This window comes from Manis pentadactyla, chromosome 13 (genome assembly GCF_030020395.1).
Source record: "Manis pentadactyla isolate mManPen7 chromosome 13, mManPen7.hap1, whole genome shotgun sequence".
In the NCBI taxonomy this organism is placed as follows: domain Eukaryota; kingdom Metazoa; phylum Chordata; class Mammalia; order Pholidota; family Manidae; genus Manis; species Manis pentadactyla.
In genome coordinates, this window is record NC_080031.1 from 39,116,085 (window position 1) to 39,138,366 (window position 22,282).

The 22,282-nt window shown below is 37.4% G+C and overlaps 2 pseudogenes; one reads left to right on the forward strand and one right to left on the reverse strand.

Annotated features, from left to right (window-relative positions):
- The first annotated feature begins 537 nt into the window (after positions 1 to 537).
- LOC118917651 (olfactory receptor 4S2-like) lies at positions 538 to 1,400 on the forward strand (annotated as a pseudogene).
- Positions 1,401 to 8,702: 7,302 nt separating this feature from the next.
- On the reverse strand, positions 8,703 to 9,611 carry LOC118917637 (olfactory receptor 4S2-like; annotated as a pseudogene).
- Positions 9,612 to 22,282: the final 12,671 nt, after the last annotated feature.

Here is a 22,282-nt window from a genome sequence, read left to right on the forward strand (position 1 = left end):
TTATACTTATGAGCTCACTGAAGCCTGATGACACTGTGGGACTTTCAGGATTCAGCACAGATTTAGTCAATGGGAGGGACTCAGAATAATAGTGATCTTCCTGGCCTTGGAGAACAGAGAAACTCATTGCTGTTTTACAAAAGCCAAAGAATCAAAAATCACTCTGAAGTGTAATACTGAAATTGCATCACAAAATTGACCTGAAACCCAATGTTTCAGCTTTTTAAGTTTTCATCCTGTTGTTTGTGGTAAGTTTGAGGCTTTGGGATTGATCAAAATTTCAATAAATTGGTGTTATTTCTGCTATTTTTGTGACTATATGACTTCTTTAATGTATTGTGCTCTACTTGTGGGTAGAAACAGTACATGCTCTGTACACTGCTCTACCCTTAGAACTAGTATAGTGATTGTGTAATAAACAATCATTATGTTTAATTAATAAGTGAATGACTTTAAATAAAAATAATTTTAAGATGTTGAATGATTAAGGTACATTAACTGCAACTTCTAAATGATAAAACCCCAGAAGCAATTTGATATGAAAACATCACAGAATTTATCCTCCTGGGACTTTTTAGTGATGAGGCCACAAAAGTTGCCTGCTTTGTGCTTCTCTCACTTTGATATATTGTAATTCTCTCAGGGAACCTGCTCATTCTTTACAACATCAGGGGCAGCCGCGTCAGTGAGCAACCCATGTAATTTTTCCTCAGCTACCTGTCCTTCGTGGATGTCTGCTTCACCTCCATGGTAGCCCCCAAACTCATTACAGACTCATTGGCTCAGAGGAAAAATATATTCTACAACAGCTGCATGGCCCAGATGTTTTATGCCCACTTGTTTGGTGCCACAGAGATCTTCACTTTGGTGGCCATGGCCTATTACCACTATGCAGATATCTGCAGATCCCTCTGCTATATGGCCATCACAAACATGTGCTATGCCCTTGTGATGTCCTCCATTATTGGGGCATTTATCCACTCAATCCTGCATGTATTGATTATCACTGTGCTTCCCTTCTGTGCCCCCAATCACTTTTTCTGTGATGTATTCCCCTTACTGAATTTGGCCTGCACCAACACTAGCCTGGTTATTGTGATCCTTACCACCACAAGGGTGCTGCCCATTTTGACCTTTGTTGACTTGGTGATTTCCTGCATCATCATCCTGTCCACACTGAAGTCCCGCTCCTTTGAGGGCTGCCGCAAAGCCCTCTCTATCTGCAATTCTCATAACACATATCACTCTCATGTTCATGTTCTTGCCCCTCATCTCCACCTATGATCCCATGGCTGAATCTGTCAGTAATAATAAGGTTTTTACCCTATTTTATACCGATTTCCCCATGTGCAACCCTTTCATCAGACATAAAGAATGCCATGAGGAGAGTGTACTGCTGAGACAGACTGTTCAAAGAGAAATGAACCACTGGTGGTCCAAGCCCTTTGCTGGATCTGTTCTATCCTCAGAATCAATAATACAAATAAAGCCAGCACAGAGAGGGGGCTGTGCTGTCATCCAAGGTTGCAAGCCTTGAAGAAGAAGGCCTCTCAGCCACTCTTTTTCTGTTATGCTACTCTCCTGAGGCTGTATTCAAGGGGAGTGGATCAGATCACCTGAAGGTCTATTCCAGTTCTGACATTCTGCCACTAAGGTCTGGGATTCTGGAACATTCTGTGCTTCATGATCACAGGCAGAGTGGGTATTAAAGCACTTTTATCAGAGAACATTTTGAAGACTGCATAGTTGTGCAATTGTGCCCTGCTTTAAGACACAGATACCTTGACTGAGACAGCTCTCAGAGCTAAAAAGAGATGCTAAGCCCTCTATTTTTCTGAGGTTTCCATTGTAATAAAAAAAGGCAATGCAAAAATTTACAAGTATTGTCAATTTTAACACTTGCATTAACAAATCATGCTTCTAAAATAATTCAATGCATGCCATTAGACTACCCACACCATACTTACAGAAACCAGTGTGATGAATTCTTAGTACCCTATTGGTGGTGTAGTCCAGGAATTAGAAGTTTAAGATTGGATGATGAGCACCCTTTTTAAATTCTATAAATATAATTCAATGAATAACTTCATTTAAAATTCGTGAGTTTACAAATTGATGTTTTTTGTAAATATGTAACCTAGAAAATATCCCATCTTGTGAAAGGACCTGAGCTCCCAAGAGCATGTAGCTGAAGAGATGGGTGTTACTGACCACATTTTGTTAATCCTTACTGCACCTTATGCAAATAGCATATTTTGAAGTTTTCTTCCACCATTCAAACTATGGGAAAGTGTCTCATCTCTGTCCACGTAAGCCCTCAACTAGGGAGAAATAAGGAAGATGAGACTGAGAATCAGAGATAACATAACAAAACCTGGTGCATAAGATGGGATCATCTTTGGTATATTGAGGAGTTCCCTTATTTGTACAAGAATTCTTAAGTAAAAAGACACCTGAGAACTGAGGCCTGGCAGGGGTTTTCACCAGCTTTTCACATGTGGTATACACAGACCTTGTATTTTTCTAGTGCTCCATCCTCTTCACCATACACACCACTAAGAAATTAAAATACATGCACTTTAAGTATTACTGATGACAGGAATCCAAGTTTTAAGGAGAGCACTGCATTTATAGAAATTAGTCAAGGTTGATGAAGGTTTCAGATATATTTTTTCTCTTCCAAAGAGACCCTGAGAGTGTACAGCCTAGAAAATTAAGGAACTTAGAACATAAGGGGAAGCAGGAAAGTAATGAAGTATGCTGAAAAAGATATAAGGAAGACAATACCAGAGGGGATTATGCTCTCTAATTTCAAGGTATACTACAAAACCATGGTAATCAAGACAATTTGGTACTGACACAGAACAGACCTATAGACCAATGGAACAGAACAGAGAGCCCAGATATAAACCCAAGCATATATGGTCAATTAATATATGATAAAGGGGCCGTGGATATACAATGGGGAAGTGACAGTCCCTTCAACAACTGGTGTTGGCAAAACTGGACAGCTACATGGAAGAGAATGAAACTGGATTAATATCTAACTCCATACACAAAATTAAACTCAAAATGGATCAAAGACCTGAATGTAAGTCATGAAAACATAAACTCTTAGAAGAAAACAGGCAAAAATCACTTAAATATAAACATGAGCAACTTTTTCCTGAATGCATCTCCTTGGGAAAGGGAAACAAAATAAAAAATGAACAAATGGGACTACATCAGGCTAAAAAGCTTCTGTACAACAAAGGACACCATCAGTAGAACAAAAAGGCATCCTACAGTATGGGAAGGTATATTTGTAAATGACATATCTGACAAGGGGTTAACATCCAAAATATATAAAGAACTCACATGCCTCAACACCCAAAAAGCAAATAACCCTATTAAAAATTGGGCAGAGGATATGAACAGACACTTCTCCAAAGAAGAAATTCAGATGGCCAATAAGCACATGAAAAGATGCTCCACATAGTTAATTATCAGGGAAATGCAAATTAAAACCACAAATGAGTTATCATCTCACACCAGTTAGGATGTCTAACATAGAAAAGGCTAGTAACAACAAATGCTGGTGAGGATGCAGAGAAAGAGGAACCCTCCTACACTGCTGTAAACTAGTCCAACTATTGTGGAACGTAAATGAGTCCAACTATTGTGGAAAGCAATATGGACGTTTCTCAAAAAACTAAAAATAGAAATACCATTTGACCCAGGAATTCCATTCCTAGGAATATAACCTAATAATGTAGGATCCCAGATTCAAAAAGACATATGCACTCCTATGTTTATCACAGCACTATTTACAATAGCCAAGATATGGAAGCAACCTAAGTGTTCATCAGTAGACGAATGGATAAAGATGTGGTACATTTACACAATAGAATATTATTCAGCCATAAGAAGAAAACAAATCCTACCATTTGCAACAACATGGATGGAGCTAGAGGTTATTATGCTCAGTGAAATAAGCCAGGCGGAGAAAGACAATTACCAAATGATTTCACTCATCTGTGGAGCATAACAAAGAAAAAACTAAAGGAACAAAACAGCAGCAGACTCACAAAACCCAAGAATGGACTAACAGTTACCAAAGGGAAAGGGACTGGGGAGGATGGGTGGGAAAGGAGGGATAAGGGAATAAAGGGGCATTATGATTAGCACATAACATGTGGGGGCATGGGGAAGGCAGTATAGCACAGAGAAGACAAGGAGTGACTCTATAGCATCTTACTATGCTCATGGACAGTGACTGTAATGGGGCATTTGGGGGATGGGACTTGGTGATGGGGGGAGTCTAGTAAACATAATGTCCCTCATGTAATTGTAGATTAATGATACAAAAAAATGGGCAGAGGATCTGAACAGACACTTCTCCAAAGAAGAAATTCAGATGGCCAACAAGCACATGAAAAGATGCTTCACACTGCTAATTATCAGGAAAAAGCAAATTAAAATCACAATGAGATATCACCTCATACCAGTTAGGATGGCCAACATAGAAAAGACTAGGAACAACAAATGCTGGTGAGGATGCAGAGAAAGGGGAACCCTCTTACACTGTTGGTGGAAATGTAAGCTACTTCAACCACTATGGAAAGCAATATGGAGGCTCCTCAAAAAACTAAAAATAGAAATACCATTTGTCTGAGAAATTCCACTGCTAGGAATTTACCCAAAGAAAACAACTTCTTAGACTCAAAAAGACATATGCACCCTTATGTTTATCACAGCACTGTTTACAATAGCCAAGATATGAATGCAACCTAAGTGTCCATCAGTAGATAAATGTATAAAGATGTGGTACATATATACAACGGAGTACTATTCAGCCATAAGAAAGAAACAAATACTACCATTTGCAACAACATGGATGGAGCTAGAGGGTATTATGCTCAATGAAATAAGTCAGGCACAGAAAGACCAATACCAAATGATTTCTCTCATTTGTGGAGTATAACAGCAAAGCAAAACTGAAGGAACAAAACAGCAGCAGACTCACAGACTCCAAGAAGGGACTGGTGGTTACCAAAGGGGAAAGGCAGTGGGGGAGGAAGAGGGGGATTCTGGGGTATCATGATTGTTGCACATGGTGTGTGTAGGGTCACGGGGAAGACAGTGTAGCTCAGAGAAGACAAATAGGTACTCTGTGGCATCTTTCTACACTGATGGGCAGTGACTGCAATGGGGTATGGGGGACTTCATAATAAGGGTGAATGTAATAACCACATTGTTTTTCTTGTGAAACCTTCATAAGTGTGTATATCAATGATACCTTAAAGAAAAAAGTAAGACAATAGCAGATCAAGTCATGGTTGTGTTTGACGTTAATCTGGTGGCAAATACCTGTTGGTAGGATTGTCCACTTCTGGTAGATGAAATTGAACAGAATGTCTAAGTTGCTTAGGTTGATGTCTAATTCTCATGTTACTGCTGTGTATGTAAGCCACATTTTTTGGTAATTAATTAAATTTGCTTATTGTGGCATGTTTACTACATGGTTTCTCCCAAAAGGAGAAGTCTCTTTGAACATGACTCACATTTATCTTTTGTTAACTCTCTTCTTATAATTTATCAACAAAGGATGGGTAAAAAGGAATCCTCCCGGGCATGGTTAATATTGTGTCCATCCCTTCCTATGTGTTCTCCATGGGCAAAATAGTGGGTGACAGGCTGGCTACATACTTAGGTATTTATAATTTGATGTTTGTGTGTATAATTAAGGCTATGTCTTGCCTCTCATGTCCATTTTCTATAGCTTGGCCTTTTCCACTGTTCCATTCCAAGTAACTTACACTAAATGTATGGGAAGTTGTATTAAGAATAACCCTCAGAATCCTCACTTCTACAATTTGATCTTGCTTTTCTTGGGTTAGCCAGATCAATAATGCCATGTAACAAGCCATCTTACCTCTTGTGGCTTATACAATAGCATTTAATTCTCACTTATGTGTCTGTGGGTAACTTGTATCAGCCTATATATACTGGGCTTAATTTGGCTTAATTCTAGACCTCAGGGTGGGCTCAGAAATACACCATGTAGCTCTTTTTGTTCTCATGTATAAAGTGGCAGTGTTATCTTAGTCTTTTCTGAAACTGTGATGTTTGAACAACCATTGACTGTTATGTAAGCTCAGCATTGTCTGTCTCTATATTGTTGATGGAGATTTTGCACTAAAATGTAAAGAGTATTTTCTATGATCTGAATCAGGTGCTGAAGTTACATTATAGCTTATAATGAAACAGGACCAACTGGTCATCGTGAAAGACATGGACACACCAGAACACTGTCAAAGTGAGGGGTTTCCACTTAGGTAACATTAAATGATGAAATTCTGGAGACTGACATGTGATAAATGTTTTAATCTCCTGGATATGCTTAAATGAGAAAAGGGAACATATGGAGGATTGCAAAAGCTATCTTTGTATATTCAATTGAGCAGTGAAGGGACGTATATTTAAAATATGTTTTTGCTACTCAAGGGACAAAAGTTTAACCACTGGTTTGAAAGTAGAGACATTGTTTTCCACATTGAATTAAAATATTCATCTGGAAAATGAAGAGGGTTGCCATTTATTTTCATCCACAAGGCTCTAATCCAAGGTACATCTGCCATCTTCACCAGTAAGGTAATAAAAGTAAAAACATGGTAAAACTACATGATTGGCAGTCAATGTGGTGATCTCACACTTATGACATGAAATGTTGTTGTTGACCAGAGTCACCCCTGACTCACATCCTGAACTGGAGAGAATTTTGATTTCTCCTTATTCTTGGTCATCTCCTGCCAAGGAACCAGGAGGAGGTTCTCTGCTCCTCTGACTGGGATTGTTCTAAGGAGCTTCTGTGAACAGAAATCTGTTTGTAAATTCACTGGAGAAACCTTGGATACTATTTCATATATTCTAGTTCTTGCTTTTTGAGATTAATGAATCTGTTAGTTTTTGCCTTCTTAGAGACTGCAGACTTTCAATATAACTAATATCCCTTGATAGTCAAGACTTTATTGCAAAGACATAAAAGAAAGTGTATTGTGGAGAATGATTATTAAATAGATAACATTCATTTATTCTGTTATTTTCTAAGTCCAGGTCAGGTTTCCTTTCCTTTGTGTTGATTAGCAGAATAGATTGGGGTATATATTCAAATGTAGGACTCTTTAGGTTTCATGGACTCATAGACCCCTTGTGCTCTAATAACATACAGTATCTAGTCCACTGTTCCCAGAAGTGCCACTGATTGTATAAAAATTGTCAAAGGAGCTTGTTAAAAACAGAGTTTTCTACACCCCTTAACCCTGGCTTACTGGATCAGAAACTCATAATAGATACTGTTATGCTTCAAAAATCCTTCCTGATGAGACAAGTTTGAGTAGCACTGACATAGTCATCATTTTACAATTGAACAAGTGGAGCCTCATAGAGTTCCAATTAGTGTACAAGCTAGATCAATAAACAAATATTTGTGTGAGTCCAGTGCAAGGGTTTCTCAATTATGACTTCGAGTTCAGATGTCTTGCTGTCCTTGATGTTTATCTTTAATGTGACTACATCAACATCAACATCAGAGGTCTTTTTTTAAAGCACTAACTGTGCACAGTCCTTAACATAATTTATGTATATAAACAGACCCCACAGCCATAAACACTTGATTAGGCAGTAACTTGAATAATCAGATGGTGGAATAAACAATGAATCAATGGCAGAAAGATAATCAGTGATGTGTTTATTTGTTAAAGGAAAATAAAGCCCAGCTTGTGGGATGTGAAGGAGGAATGTATCATTTGTTTAAGTGTCATTTCACATAGGAAAGACATATTTGCTTGTTTGGAATGAGTATCTCTGGAATCCACAGCTGGATATCAGGTTACATTAGTCAAAGAAGCAAATGGCTCACTGTACTGAGTAAAGCTGCTTGGAGGAAATACAGTTCCCCAACCATGCATTTCAGCTAATTGTGCTTACCCTGTATATTGACTCACAATGACCTGTCCATCACAGATGTCTTGCTTTAATTTTCTTTACTTCTTTTCTAGTAATCATTTACATTAAAAGGGACTGCTGCCTACAGAGTACAAGGAAATTAGAGTCAGTTAGCAGAAGCATATTGGTGGGATGTTGTAATTAAAATAGGCATCTCAGAGGAAATTCCTTTCCTCTTCCCTTATTGCTTTTATTTAAATAGAAAGAAATGAGTCATAGAGAAAAGAAAAGCTTTCCCAAGAGGATGAGAACAGGTCTTTTGTTTTTTTAAGCCTGTAATTTTTATCTTTCACATTGTGCATGCACCTCCTTCCCATTCCAAATTACTGGGCTCTGTTTTCACTGGTTTGAAAGACTGATATCAGAATGCTTTAGCTCAGATAACATTATGTTTTACGTATGCATTTTTTGTTCATACAACATATACATACTGAATGCAACTAAGATCATGCTGTGTTTTGAGTTGAATATGATTTTTTTTCTCTCCTAGGTATTTCAGAAAACTTTCTGAATGTGAAATATTATAACTGATACAATCAATTATTAATTATGTATTTGTTTTATAATAAGTAATTATAATTAGATACATAATACCTTACTTCTATAGAATGTGTTATTCTTTTGTTGTTCCTCCAAGAAAACCCTGTCTGTTTGCTATCACTCTCTTCATTGTACAGATGGGAACATTTACGAACATCCAGCTTAGATTGTGACTTTTACAAATATTTACCATTAGCCTCCCAGAAAATCTTCCTGCTCCACAGTTTCTTCACTGTATTCCTTACTTATGCATTTCTCAGTGTATAAATGAGGGGATTTAACATGGGGGTGGTAATGGTGTAAAATACAGCCACCATCTTATCTTCTTTAAAGGTAGTATCAGGGTGCATATACATGAAAGTACAGAAACCATAGAAGATGATGACCACAGGAATGTGGGAGCCACAGGTGGAGAGAGCTTTGCATCTACCTTCTGTTGACTGCCTTCTCAGGGACACCAGGATGATGGTGCAGGATATTAGCAAGATAACAGAGCCCCAAAGAGTGATGGTACCGCTGTTGACTGCCACAGCAGCACCAACAAGGTATGTGTCTGTGCAGACAAGTTTCAGCACAGGGTGCACATCACAAAAGTAGTGATCGATCTCTCTGGGTCCACAGAAGGGTAGCCACACTACCACAGTCACGTGGATAATGGTGTGTAAGAACCCACCTACCCACATCCCCGGAAAAATTTTATTGCATCTTTCATGATCCATGATGGTCACATAGTGTAGGGGTTTACAAATAGCCACATAATTATCATAGCCATTACAGTAAGGATGAAGATCTCAGTGCAACCAAAGAAACAGGCCCCAAAGAGTTGCAACATGTACCACACATAGGAGATAGTTTTACTCTTTGCTAATTGTTCAACAATCATCTTAGAAGCTCTGACAGAAGAGTAACAAATATCCACAAAAGGCAAGTCGTTGAGAAAGAAATACATAGGAGACTTGTAAAGTTACCCACATAAACACCACAAAACAAACTTCTTCAGACTCTGGGTTCTGAGAAAGACCCAAGAAAATGAATTCAGTCACATTGTTTATTTTTTTAATAGAATTATAAGGCCAAGGTTTCATGAGGCAATTAGATTATCTGAAAGAAAAACATAACAAGGACCAACATTTATTTCTAACTCCAAACAAATGGATGGTCACGATAGCTGAAAATAGAAAATGGGTGCTTACAGATTCTTGGCATGCATACATAAGATATTGAAGTGTCCATATCTTGATCATCTTACCTCAATATAATAGTCCATTTGTTCACTACAAATTATGAAACAAAGACCAGAGAGAAAGCAAACCCTCTACGTCATACAACAAAGCAGGAGTCTCACTTCCCTCATCTTTTACTAATATTTTCTCATCTCTTTGTTCTAAAACTTTACTAGCTCTTGTTCTATATAAAGAACTCAAGTCAATTTTAAAACAACTTCTCTTTTGGGGAATGTGGTAACAATGACCTTTTAGGAAAAGTTTTTCTTATTTTTGACATAGAAGTGAAAATGAGATCATATTCCCTGTGTGTTCAAGCTCTTACAATCAGTCAGGAGGTGGGTCACATAGTAGAGAGACAACTCAAAATTAAACAAATCTGATTCTGAGATAATTGTGCAGGATAAATCCTGTAGCATTGTGGGATTTTTTATCCCATGTGTGAAATCTCACATGAATCCAACAATGCAGTCTTAGGTGTACTAATTTCAAGCAAAAGGTGTACCTCCCTGAAACAACGTGGAGACTGATTCATATATGATTAGAATTTGTGAGGAATGTTACAGATGAATTGAGATCATTAATATCTGATGGAGCTACCAATGTAAGTTGATGTATACTAATTTCAAGAATGAAAGTGTAACACTCGGAAGGCACCTGGGGTCTGATCACACGTCCTTTGATGGTTTTAGAAATTTAGATAAGTTGACATCAGTAATCTCTAAAGGAACCACCAATGCAAGGAAAGGTATACTACTTTCAAGCAACAAAGTGTAACTCCCTGAACTCACTTGGAGACTGATCATACATGTCTAGAATATTATAGGAAAGTTACAGACGATTTGATTTCAGTAATATTTGATGGTTCCACCAATGCAAGGTGAGGCATACGAGTTTCAAGCAAAAATGTGTAACATTTTGAATTCATTTGGGGACTAATCATACATGTTTTGAATTTTAAGAAATGTTGCAGATGAAATGACATCAGTAATCTCTGATGGATCCCTCAGTGCAAAGTGAGGTGAAATCATATCAAGCAATAACATCAAACTCTCTCAAGTCACTTGGAATCTGATCACATATACTTTGAAATTTCTGGAATGTTGCAAATGCATTGTGATTAGTAATCACACCTGAATACACCAACGTAAGGTGAGGTATACTTACATCAAGCAAAAAGTGTACCTCACTGAAGTCACTTGGAGTCTGATCATACATGATTTCATTATTTTAGGAATGTAGAAGATGAATTGAGATCATTAATCTCTGATGAAGCTGAAACTGCAAGGACAGGTGTACGAATATCAAGCAAAATGTGTAACTATCTGAATTCACTTGGTGACTGACCATATTTATTTATAGTTTTATTGGAACACTGCAGAAGAAATGACATCATTAATCTCTGCGGGATCCTCCAATACAGGGGGAAGTACATTACTTTCAATCAAAAGTGCTACTCTCTGATGTCACACGGAGTCGGACAATATATGATTTCTTTTTCTTAGGAATGTTGTAATGAATAGATATCTTTAATCTCGGAGGAAGCTGCCACTGTGAGGAGTATTATTTGAATATCTTGGAAACTATGTAACTCTCTGAACTCACTTGGAGTCAGATGATGCATTGTTTCATTTCTTTAGGAATGTTGCAGATTAATTGAGATCTTTAATCTCTGGTGAAGCTCCAAAACAAGGAGAGGTATGCAAAAATCAAGCAAAATGTGCAACTCTCTAAAGTCACTTGGTGAATGATCATATGTATTTTGAGTTTTTTTGGTATACTGCAGATGAATTGACATCAGTAATCTCAGCTGGAACCTCCAATACAAGGAGAGGTATATTACTTTCAATCAAAAAGCGTTACTCTCTGAAGTCTCTTGGAGTCTGATCATACATGTTCTGAATTTTTAGGAATGCTGCAGATGATTTGATATCAGTAATATTTGATGGTGCCGCCAATTCATGCTGAGGCAAATGCATGTGGAGGCATTCGAGTATCAAGCAAAAATGTATAACTCTGAAGTCATTTGGCGTCTGACCTTATGAGCTTTGAATTTTTCAGAAATGCTGGACATGAGTTGACATGAGAAATCTCTGATGGACCCACCAGTGCACGGTGAGGTAGACAAATTTCAAGCAAATACATGTTTTACACTCTGAAGTCACTTGCTGACTGATGACACATGTTCTCAATTTTTCAGGAATGTTGCAAATGAATTAACATTAGTAATCTAACATGAATCCGCCAATGCGTGTTAGGTGTACTAAATTCAAGCAAAAGGTGTACCTCCCTGTAACAATGTGGAGACTGATTCATATATGATTAGTATTTTTGAGAAATGTTACAAATGAATTGAGAACATTAATCTCTGACGGAGACACCAATGTAAGGTGACAGATACTAATTTCAAGAATGAAAGTGTAACACTCGGAAGGTCCCTGGAGTCTGATCATACATGTTTTGAGTTTTTACAACTTCTGCTGATGAACTTACATCAGCAGACCCTGATCGAGCCACCAATGTAAAGTTAATCATACTAATTTCAAGCAAAAATTGTAACTCTTTGAAGTCTCTTGGAGTCTGATCATACGTGTTTGGAATTTTTTAGGTGTGCTGCAAATGAATTGATATCAGTAATCTGTGAAGGAGCCGCCAATGCAAAGTGAGGTATACAAGTTTCAAGCAAGAAGGGTAACACACCGAAGTCACCTGTAGTCTTATCACACGTCCTATGATGGTTTTAGAAATACGGCAGATGAGTTGACATCAGTAATCTCTGATGGATCCACCAATGCAAGCCGAGTTATGCTAATTTCAAGCAAAATGTGTAACTCTCTGAAGTCAGTTGGAGTCTGATCATACATGTTTAGAATATTTTAGGAATGTTGCAGACGATTAGATTTCAGTAATATTTGATGGTACGACCAACGCAAGGTGAGGCATATGAGTTTCAAGCAAAAATGTGTAACATTTTGAATTCATTTGCAGACTAATCATACATGTTTTGAATTTTAAGATATCCTGCAGATGAAATGACATCGGAAATCTCTGATGGATCCCACAGTACAAAGTGAGGTGTATTCATATAAAGCAATAGCGTCTAACTCTCTCAAGTCACTTGGAGTCTGATCATATATATTTTGAAATTTTTAGGAATGTTGCAAATGCATTGTGTTTAGTAATCTTACCTGAATCCACCAAAATAAGGTAAGGTATACTTATTTCAAGCAAAAAGTGTAAAACTCTGAAGTCTCTTGGAGACAGATCATACGTGATTTCATTGTTTTATTGATGTTGCAGATGAATTGAGATAATTAATCACAAATTAAGCTGCCATTGCAAGTAAAGGTGTACGAATTTCAAGTAAAATGTGTAAATCTCTGAATTAACTTTGTGTCTCATCATACGTATTTTCACTTTTTTAGGTGTACAGCAGGTGAAATGACATCACTTATCTATGCTGGATCCTCCAACACAAGGGGCGGTATATTTCTTCCAATCAAAACTGTTACACTCTAAGGTCACCTGGTGTCGGACCATACATGATTCTTTTTCTTAGTAATGTAGATGAATTGATATCTTTATCTCGGAGAAAGCTGCAACTGCAAGGAGTATTATTCGAATATCTAGGAAATTGTGTAACTCTCTGAACTCACGTGGAGTCTGATCATACATGATTTCATTTCTTTAGGAATGTTGCAGATGAATTGAGATAGTTAATCTCTGTTGAAGCTGCCACAGCAAGGAGAGGTATGCAAAAATAAAGTAAAATGTGTAACTCCCTGAAGTCACTTCGTCCCTGATCATATGTATCTTGAGTTTTTTTGGTATACTGCAGATGAATTGACATCAGTGATCTCAGCTGGAACCCCCAATACAAGGAGAGGTATATTAGTTTCAATCAAAAAGTGTTACTCTCTGAAGTCTCTTGGAGTCTGATCATACATGTTCTCAATTTTTAGGAATGCTGCAGATGATTTGAGATCATTAATCTCTCATTGATGGAGCCACGAACGTAAGGTGACGTATACTAATTTCAAGAATGAAAGTATAACACTCGGAAGGCACCTGGAGTCTGATCATACATGTTTTGAGTTTTACAACTGCTGCTGATGAACTAACATGAGCAGTCCCTGATCGAGCCGACAATACACGCTTAGGCATACTAATTTCAAGCAAAAATTGTAACTTTATGAAGTCCCTTGGTGTCTGATCATACGTGTTTTGAATTTTTTAGGTGTGCTGCAAATGAATTCACATCCGTACTCTGTGAAGGAGACGCCAATGTAAAGTGAGGTATAGGAGTTTCAAGAAAGAGGGTAGCACACTAAAGTCACCTGTAGTCTTATCACACGTCCTTTGATGGTTTTAGAAATATAGATGAGTTGACATCAGGAATCTCTGATGGATCCACCAATGCAAGCCAAGGTGTGCTAATTTCAAGGAAAAAAGTGTAACTCTCTTGAGTCAATGGAGTCTGATCATACATGTTTAGAATATATTAGGAAGGCTGCAGATTATTTTATTTCAGGAATATTTGACGGTTCTGCCAACGCAAGGTGAGGCATACGAGTTTCAAGCAAAAATGTATAACATTTTGAAATCATTTTTGGACTAATCATACATGTTTTGAATTTTAAGATATGTTGCAGATGAAATGACATCGGAAATCTCTGATGGATCCCTTCGTGCAAAGTGAGGAGTATTCATATCAAGCAGTAACGTCTAACTCAAGTCCTTTGGAGTCTGTTCATAAATATTTTGATATTTTTAGGAATAATGCAATTGCATTGCGATTAGTAATCTCACCTGAATCCACCAATATAAGGTGAGGTATACTTATTTCAAGCAAAAAAGTGTACCTCTCTGAAGTCTCTTGGAGTGTGATCATAAGGGATTTCATTTTTTTAGGAATGTTGCAGATGAATTGAGTTCATTAATCTCTGATGAATCTACCACTGCAAGTATAGGTGTACGAATATCAAGTAAAATGTGAAACTCTCTGAATTCACTTTGTGTCTGATCATATGTATTTTCACTTTTTTAGGTTTACAGCAGATGATATGGCATCCCTTATCTCTGCTGGATTCTCCAACACAAGGGATGGTATATTACTTTCCATCATAACTGTTACTCTCTGAGGTCAAATGGTGTCGGACCATACATGATATCATTTTCTTAGGAATGTTGTAGATGAATTGATATCTTTAATCTCAGAGGAAGCTGCCCCTGTGAGGAGTATTACTCGAATATCTTGGTAAATCTTTAACTCTCTGAACTCACTTGGAGTTTGATCATACATGATTTCATTTTCTTAGGAATGTTCCAGATGAATTGAGATCTTTTAATCTCTGTTGAAGCTGCCAGAGTAAGGAGAGGCATGCAAAAATCAAGCAAAATGTGTAACTGTCTGAAGTCACTTTGTGCTTGATTGTATGTATTTTGAGTTTTTTTGGTATACTGCAGATGAATTGACATCAGTAATCTCAACGGGAACATCCAATACAAGGAGAGGTATATTACTTTCAATCAAAAAGTGTTACTCTCTGAAGTCTCTTGGAGTCTGATCATACATGTTCTGAATGTTTAGGAATGCTGCAGATGATTTGACATAAGTAATATTTGATGGTGCAGCCAATGCATGCTGAGGAATTCGGGCTTCAAGCAATAATGTGTAACACTCTGAAGTCATTTGGTGTCTAACCTTACATGCTTTGAAAGTTTTAGAAATGCTGGACATGAATGGACATGAGAAATCTCTGATGGACACCCCAGTGCATGGTGAGGTGCACAAATTTCAAGAAAATACATGTTTTACTCTATGAAGTCACTTTCCGCCTGATGATTCATGTTCTCAATTTTTTAGGAATGTTGCAAATGAATTAGCATTAGTAATCTGACATGAATCCGCCAATGCAGTGTTTGGTGTACTAATTTCAAGCAAAATGTGTACTTCCCTGTAACAACGTGGAGACTGATTCATATATGATTAGTATTTTTGAGGAATGTTACAGATGAATTGAAGTCATTAATCTCTGATGGAGCCACCAATGTAAGGTGACGTGTACTAATTTCAAGAATGAAAGTGTAACACTCGGAAGTCACCTGGAGTCTGATCATACATGTTTTGAGTTTTTACAACTGCTTCTGCTGAAATTACATCAGCAGTCCCTGATCGAGCCGCCAATGCAAGGTTAGGCATACTAATTTCAAGCAAAAATTGTAACTCTTTGAAGTCCCTTGGAGTCTGATCATACGTGTTCAGAATCTTTTAGGTGTGCTGCAAATGAATTGATATCCGTAATCTGTGAAAGAGACGCCAATGCAAAGTGAGGTATACGAGTTTCAAGGAAGAGGGTAACACACTTAAGTCACCTGTAGTCTTATCACATGTCCTTTGATCGTTTTAGAAATATAGCAGATGAGTTGACATCAGTAATCTCTGATGGATCCTCCAATGCAAGCCGAGGTATGCTAATTTCAAGGAAAAAGTGTAACTCTCTGAAGTCACTTGGAGTCTGATCATACATGTTTAGAATATATAAAGAATGCTGCAGATGATTTGATTTCAGTAATATTTGATGGTTCCACCAACGCAAGGTGAGGCATACGAGTTTCAAGCAAAAATGTGTACCATTTTGAGTTCATTTTTGGACTAATCATACATGTTTTGTATTTTAAGATATGCTGCGGATGAAATGGCATCAGAAATCTCTGATGGATCCCTCATTGCAAAGTGAGATGTATTCATATCAAGCAATAACGTCTAACTCTCTCAAGTCACTGGGAGTCTGATTATATACATTTTGATATTTTAAGGAATGTTGCAAATGCATTGTGATTAGTAATCTCACCCGAATCCACCAATATAAGGTGAGGTATACTTATTTCAAGCAAAAAGTGTACCTCTCTGAAGCCTCTTAGTGTGTGATCATAAGTGATTTCATTTTTTTAGGAATGTTGCAGATGAATTGAGTTCATTAATCTCTGATGAAGCGGCCACTGCAAGTATAGGTGTATGAATATCAAGTAAAATGTGTAACTCTCTGAATTCACTTTGAGTCTGATCATATGTATTTTCAGTATTTTAGGTGTACAGGAGATGAAGTGACATCAATTATCTCTGCTGTATCCTCCAACACAAGGTGAGGTACATTTCTTTCAATCAAATCTGCTACTCTCTGAGGCCACCTGGTGTCGGACCATACATGATTTCTTTTTCTTAGGAATGTTGTAGATGAATAGGTATCTTTAATCTCGGAGGAAGCTGCCCCTGCGAGGAGTATTATTCGAATATCTTGGTAAATCTGTAACTCTCTGAACTCACTTGGAGTCTGATCATACATGATATCATTTTTTTAGGAATCTTGCAGATGAATTGAGATCTTTAATCTCCGGTGAAGCTGCCACAGCAAGGAGAGGCATGCAAAAATCAAGCAAATTGTGTCACTCTCTGAAGACACTTCGTGCCTGATCATATGTATCTTGAGTTTTTTTGGTATACTGCAGATGAATTGACATCAGTAATCTCAGCTGGAACCTCCAATACAAGGAGAGGTATATTAGTTTCAATCAAAAAGTGTTACTCTCTGAAGTCTCTTGGAGTCTGATCATACATGTTCTGAATTTTTAGGAATGCTGCAGATGAATTGACATCAGTAATATTTGATGGTGCCGCAAATGCATGTTGAGGCATTCGAGTTTCAAACAAGAATGTGTAACACTCTGAAGTCACTTGGTGTGTGACCTTATGTTCTATGAATTTTTTAGAAAAGCTAGACGGGAATTCTCATGATAAATCTCTGATGGACCCCCCAGTGCAGGGTGAGGTGGACAAATTTCAAGCAAATACATGTTTTACTCTATGAAGTCACATGCCTCCAAATAATACATGTTCTCAATTTTTTCAGGAATGTTTCAAATGAATTAGCATTAGTAATCTGGCATGAATCCGCCAATGCAGTGTTAGGTGTACTAATTTCAAGCAAAAGGTGTACCTCCCTGTCAAAACGTGGAGACTGATTCATATATGATTAGTATTTTTGAGGAATGTTTCAGATGAATTGAAGTCATTAATCTCTGATGGAGCCACCAATGTAAGTTGATGTATACTAATTTCAAGAATGAAAGTGTAACACTCGGAAGACACCTGAAGTCTGATCATACATGTTTTGAGTTTTTACAACTGCTGCTGATGTACTTACATCAGCAGTTCCTGATCGAGCCGCCAATGCAAGGTTAGGCACAATAATTTCAAGCAAAAATTGGAACTCTTTGAAGTCCCTTGGAATCTGATCCTGCGTGTTTTGAATTTTTTGGTGTGCTGCAAATGAATTGACATCCGTAATCTGTGAAGGAGCCGCCAATGCAAAGTGAGGTATACGAGTTTCAAAAAACAGTGTAACTCCCTGAAGTCACCTGTAGTCTTATCACACGTCCTTTGATGGATTTAGAAGTATAGCAGTTGAGTTGACATCAGCAATCTCTGATGCATCCTCCAATGCAAGCCGAGTTATGCTGATTTCAAAGAAAAAAGTGTAACTCTCTGAAGTCTCTGGAGTCTGATCATACATGTTTAGAATATTTTCGGAAGGCTGCAGACGATTTGACTTCTGTAATATTTGATGGTTCCGCCAACGCAAGGTGAGGCATACGAGATTCAGGCAAAAATGTGTAGCATTTTGAATTTATTTTTGGACTAATCATACATGTTTTGTATTTTAAGATATGCTTCGGATGAAATGGCATCAGAAATCTCTGATGGATCCCTCCGTGCAAAGTGAGGAGTATTCATATCAAGCAGTAACGTCTGACTCTCTCAAGTCCTTTGGAGTCTGTTCATAAATATTTTGATATTTTTAGGAATATTGCAATTGCATTGCGATTAGTAATCTCACCTGAATACACCAATATAAGGTGAGGTACACTTATTTCAAGCAAAAAAGTGTACCTCTCTGAAGTCTCTTGGAGTGTGATCATAAGGGATTTCATTTTTTTAGGAATGTTGCAGATGAATTGAGTTCATTAATCTCTGATGAATCTACCACTGCAAGTATAGGTGTACGAATATCAAGTAAAATGTGAAACTCTCTGAATTCACTTTGTGTCTGATCATATGTATTTTCACTTTTTTAGGTTTACAGCAGATGATATGGCATCCCTTATCTCTGCTGGATTCTCCAACACAAGGGATGGTATATTATTTTCCATCATAACTGTTACTCTCTGAGGTCAAATGGTGTCGGACCATACATGATATCATTTTCTTAGGAATGTTGTAGATGAATTGATATCTTTAATCTCGGAGGAAGCTGCCCCTGTGAGGAGTATTACTCGAATATCTTGGTAAATCTGTAACTCTCTGAACTCACTTAGAGTTTGATCATACATTATTTCATTTTCTTAGGAATGTTCCAGATGAATTGAGATCTTTTAATCTCTGTTGAAGCTGCCAGAGTAAGGAGAGGCATGCAAAAATCAAGCAAAATGTGTAACTGTCTGAAGTCACTTTGTGCTTGATCGTATGTATTTTGAGTTTTTTTGGTATACTGCAGATGAATTGACATCAGTAATCTCAACGGGAACATCCAATACAAGGAGAGGTATATTACTTTCAATCAAAAAGTGTTACTCTCTGAAGTCTCTTGGAGTCTGATCATACATGTTCTGAATGTTTAGGAATGCTGCAGATGATTTGACATCAGTAATATTTGATGGTGCAGCCAATGCATGCTGAGGAATTCGGGCTTCAAGCAATAATGTGTAACACTCTGAAGTCATTTGGTGTCTAATCTTACATGCTTTGAAATTTTTAGAAATGCTGGACATGAATGGACATGAGAAATCTCTGATGGACCCCCCAGTGCATGGTGAGGTGCACAAATTTCAAGAAAATACATGTTTTACTCTATGAAGTCACTTTCCGCCTGATGATTCATGTTCTCAATTTTTCAGGAATGTTGCAAATGAATTAGCATTAGTAATCTGACATGAATCCGCCAATGCAGTGTTTGGTGTACTAATTTCAAGCAAAATGTGTACTTCCCTGTAACAACGTGGAGACTGATACATATATGATTAGTAATTTGAGGAATGTTACAGATGAATTGAGATCATTAATCTCTGATGGAGCCACCAAAGTAAGGTGATGTATACTAATTTCAAGAATGAAAGTGTAACACTCGGAAGGCACCTGGAGTCTGATCATACACGTTTTGAGTTTTTACAAGTGCTGCTGATGAACTTACATCAGCAGTCCCTGATCGGGCCGCCAATGCAAGGTTAGGCATACTAATTTCAAGCAAAAATTGTAACTCTTTGAAGTCCCTTGGAGTCTGATCATACGTGTTCAGAATTTTTTAGGTGTGCTGCAAATGAATTGATATCCGTAATCTGTGAAAGAGACGCCAATGCAAAGTGAGGTATACGAGTTTCAAGGAAGAGGGTAACACACTTAAGTCACCTGTAGTCTTATCACATGTCCTTTGATCGTTTTAGAAATATAGCAGATGAGTTGACATCAGTAATCTCTGATGGATCCTCCAATGCAAGCCAAGGTATGCTAATTTCAAGGAAAAAGTGTAACTCTCTGAAGTCACTTGGAGTCTGATCATACATGTTTAGAATATATAAAGAATGCTGCAGATGATTTGATTTCAGTAATATTTGATGGTTCCACCAACGCAAGGTGAGGCATACGAGTTTCAAGCAAAAATGTGTACCATTTTGAGTTCATTTGGGAACTAATCATACATGTTTGGAATTTTAAGAAATGCTGCAAATGAAATGACATCGGAAATCTCTGATGGATCCCTCAATGCAAAGTGAGGTGTATTCATATCAAGCAATAAGGTCTAACTCTCTCAAGTCACTTGGAGTCTGATAATATATATTTTGAAATTTTTAGGAAAGGTGCAAATGCATTGTGATAATTAATCTCACCTTAATCCGCCAGTAGAAGTGGAGGAATACTTATTACAAGAAAAATTGTACCTCTTTGATGTCTCTTGCAGTCTGATCATACGTGAATTCATATTTTTAGGAATGTTGCAGATGAATTGAGATCATTAATCTCTGATGAAGCTGCCACTGCAAGTATAGGTGTATGAATATCAAACAAAATGTGTAACTCTCTGAATTCACTTTGTGTCTGATCATACGTATTTTCAGTTTCTTAGGTGTACAGCAGATGAAATGCCATCACTTATCTCTGCTGGATCCTCCAACACAAGGGAAGGTATATTACTTTCAATCAAAACTGTTACTCTCTTAGGTCACTTGGTGTCGGATAATTCATGAATTCTTTTTCTTAGGAATGTTGTAGATCAATTGATATCTTTAATCTCTGAGGAAGCTGTACCTGCAAGGAGTATTATACAAATATCTTGGATAATGTGCATCTCTGTGAACTCACTTGGAGTCTGATCATACATGATTTCATGTTTTTAGGGATGTTGCAGATGATTTGAGATCATTAATCTCTGAAGAAGCTGCCAATGCAAGTATAGGTGCACGTATATAAAGCAAAATGTGTACCTATCTGAATTCACTTGGTGTCTGACCATACGTATTTTGAGTTTTTTAGGTATACTGCAGATGAAATGACATCACTAATCTCTACTGGATCCTAAATTACCAGAGGATGTATATTAATTTCAATCGATACGTTACACTCTGAAGTCATTAGGAGTCTGATCATACATGATTTCATTTTCTTAGGAATGTTGTAGATGAATTGATATCATAAATCTCTGAAGAAGCTGCCACTGCAAGGAGAGGCATGGAAAAATCAAGCAAAATGTGTTACTCTATGAAGTCATTTGGAGTCTGATCATACATGATTTCATTAACTTAGGAATGTTGCAGATGAATTTGATTAGTCTCTGGTGAAGCTGACACTTCAAGGAGAGGTATGCAAAAATCAAGCAAAATGTGTCACTCTCTGAAGTTACTTCGTGCCGGATCATAAGTATTTTGAGATTCTTCGGTATGCTGTAGATGAATTGACGTCAGTAATGTCAGCTAGAACCTCCAATACAAGGAGTGGAATAATATTTTCAATCAAAGAGGGTTACTCTCTGAATTCTCTTGAGGTCTGATCATACATGTTCTGAACTTTTAGGAATGCTGCAGATGATTTGACATCAGTAGTATTAGATTTTGCCGCCAATGCATGCTGAGGCATTCGAGTTTCAAGCAAGAATGTGTAACACTCTGGAGTCATTTGGTGTGTGACCTTTTGTGCTTTGAATTTTTTAGAAATGCTGGACATGAATTGACATGAAAAATCTCTGATGGACCAACCAGGGCAGGGTGAGGTGGACAAATTTCAAGCAAATACATGTTTTACTCTCTGAAGTCACTTGCCGCCTGATGATACATGTTCTCAATTTCTCAGGAATGTTGCAATTGAATTAGCATTAGTAATCTGACATGAATCGGCCAATGCACTGTTAGGTGTACTAATTTCAAGCAAAAGGTGTACCTCCCTGAAACAACTAGGAGTCTGATCATATATGATTAGAATTTTTGAA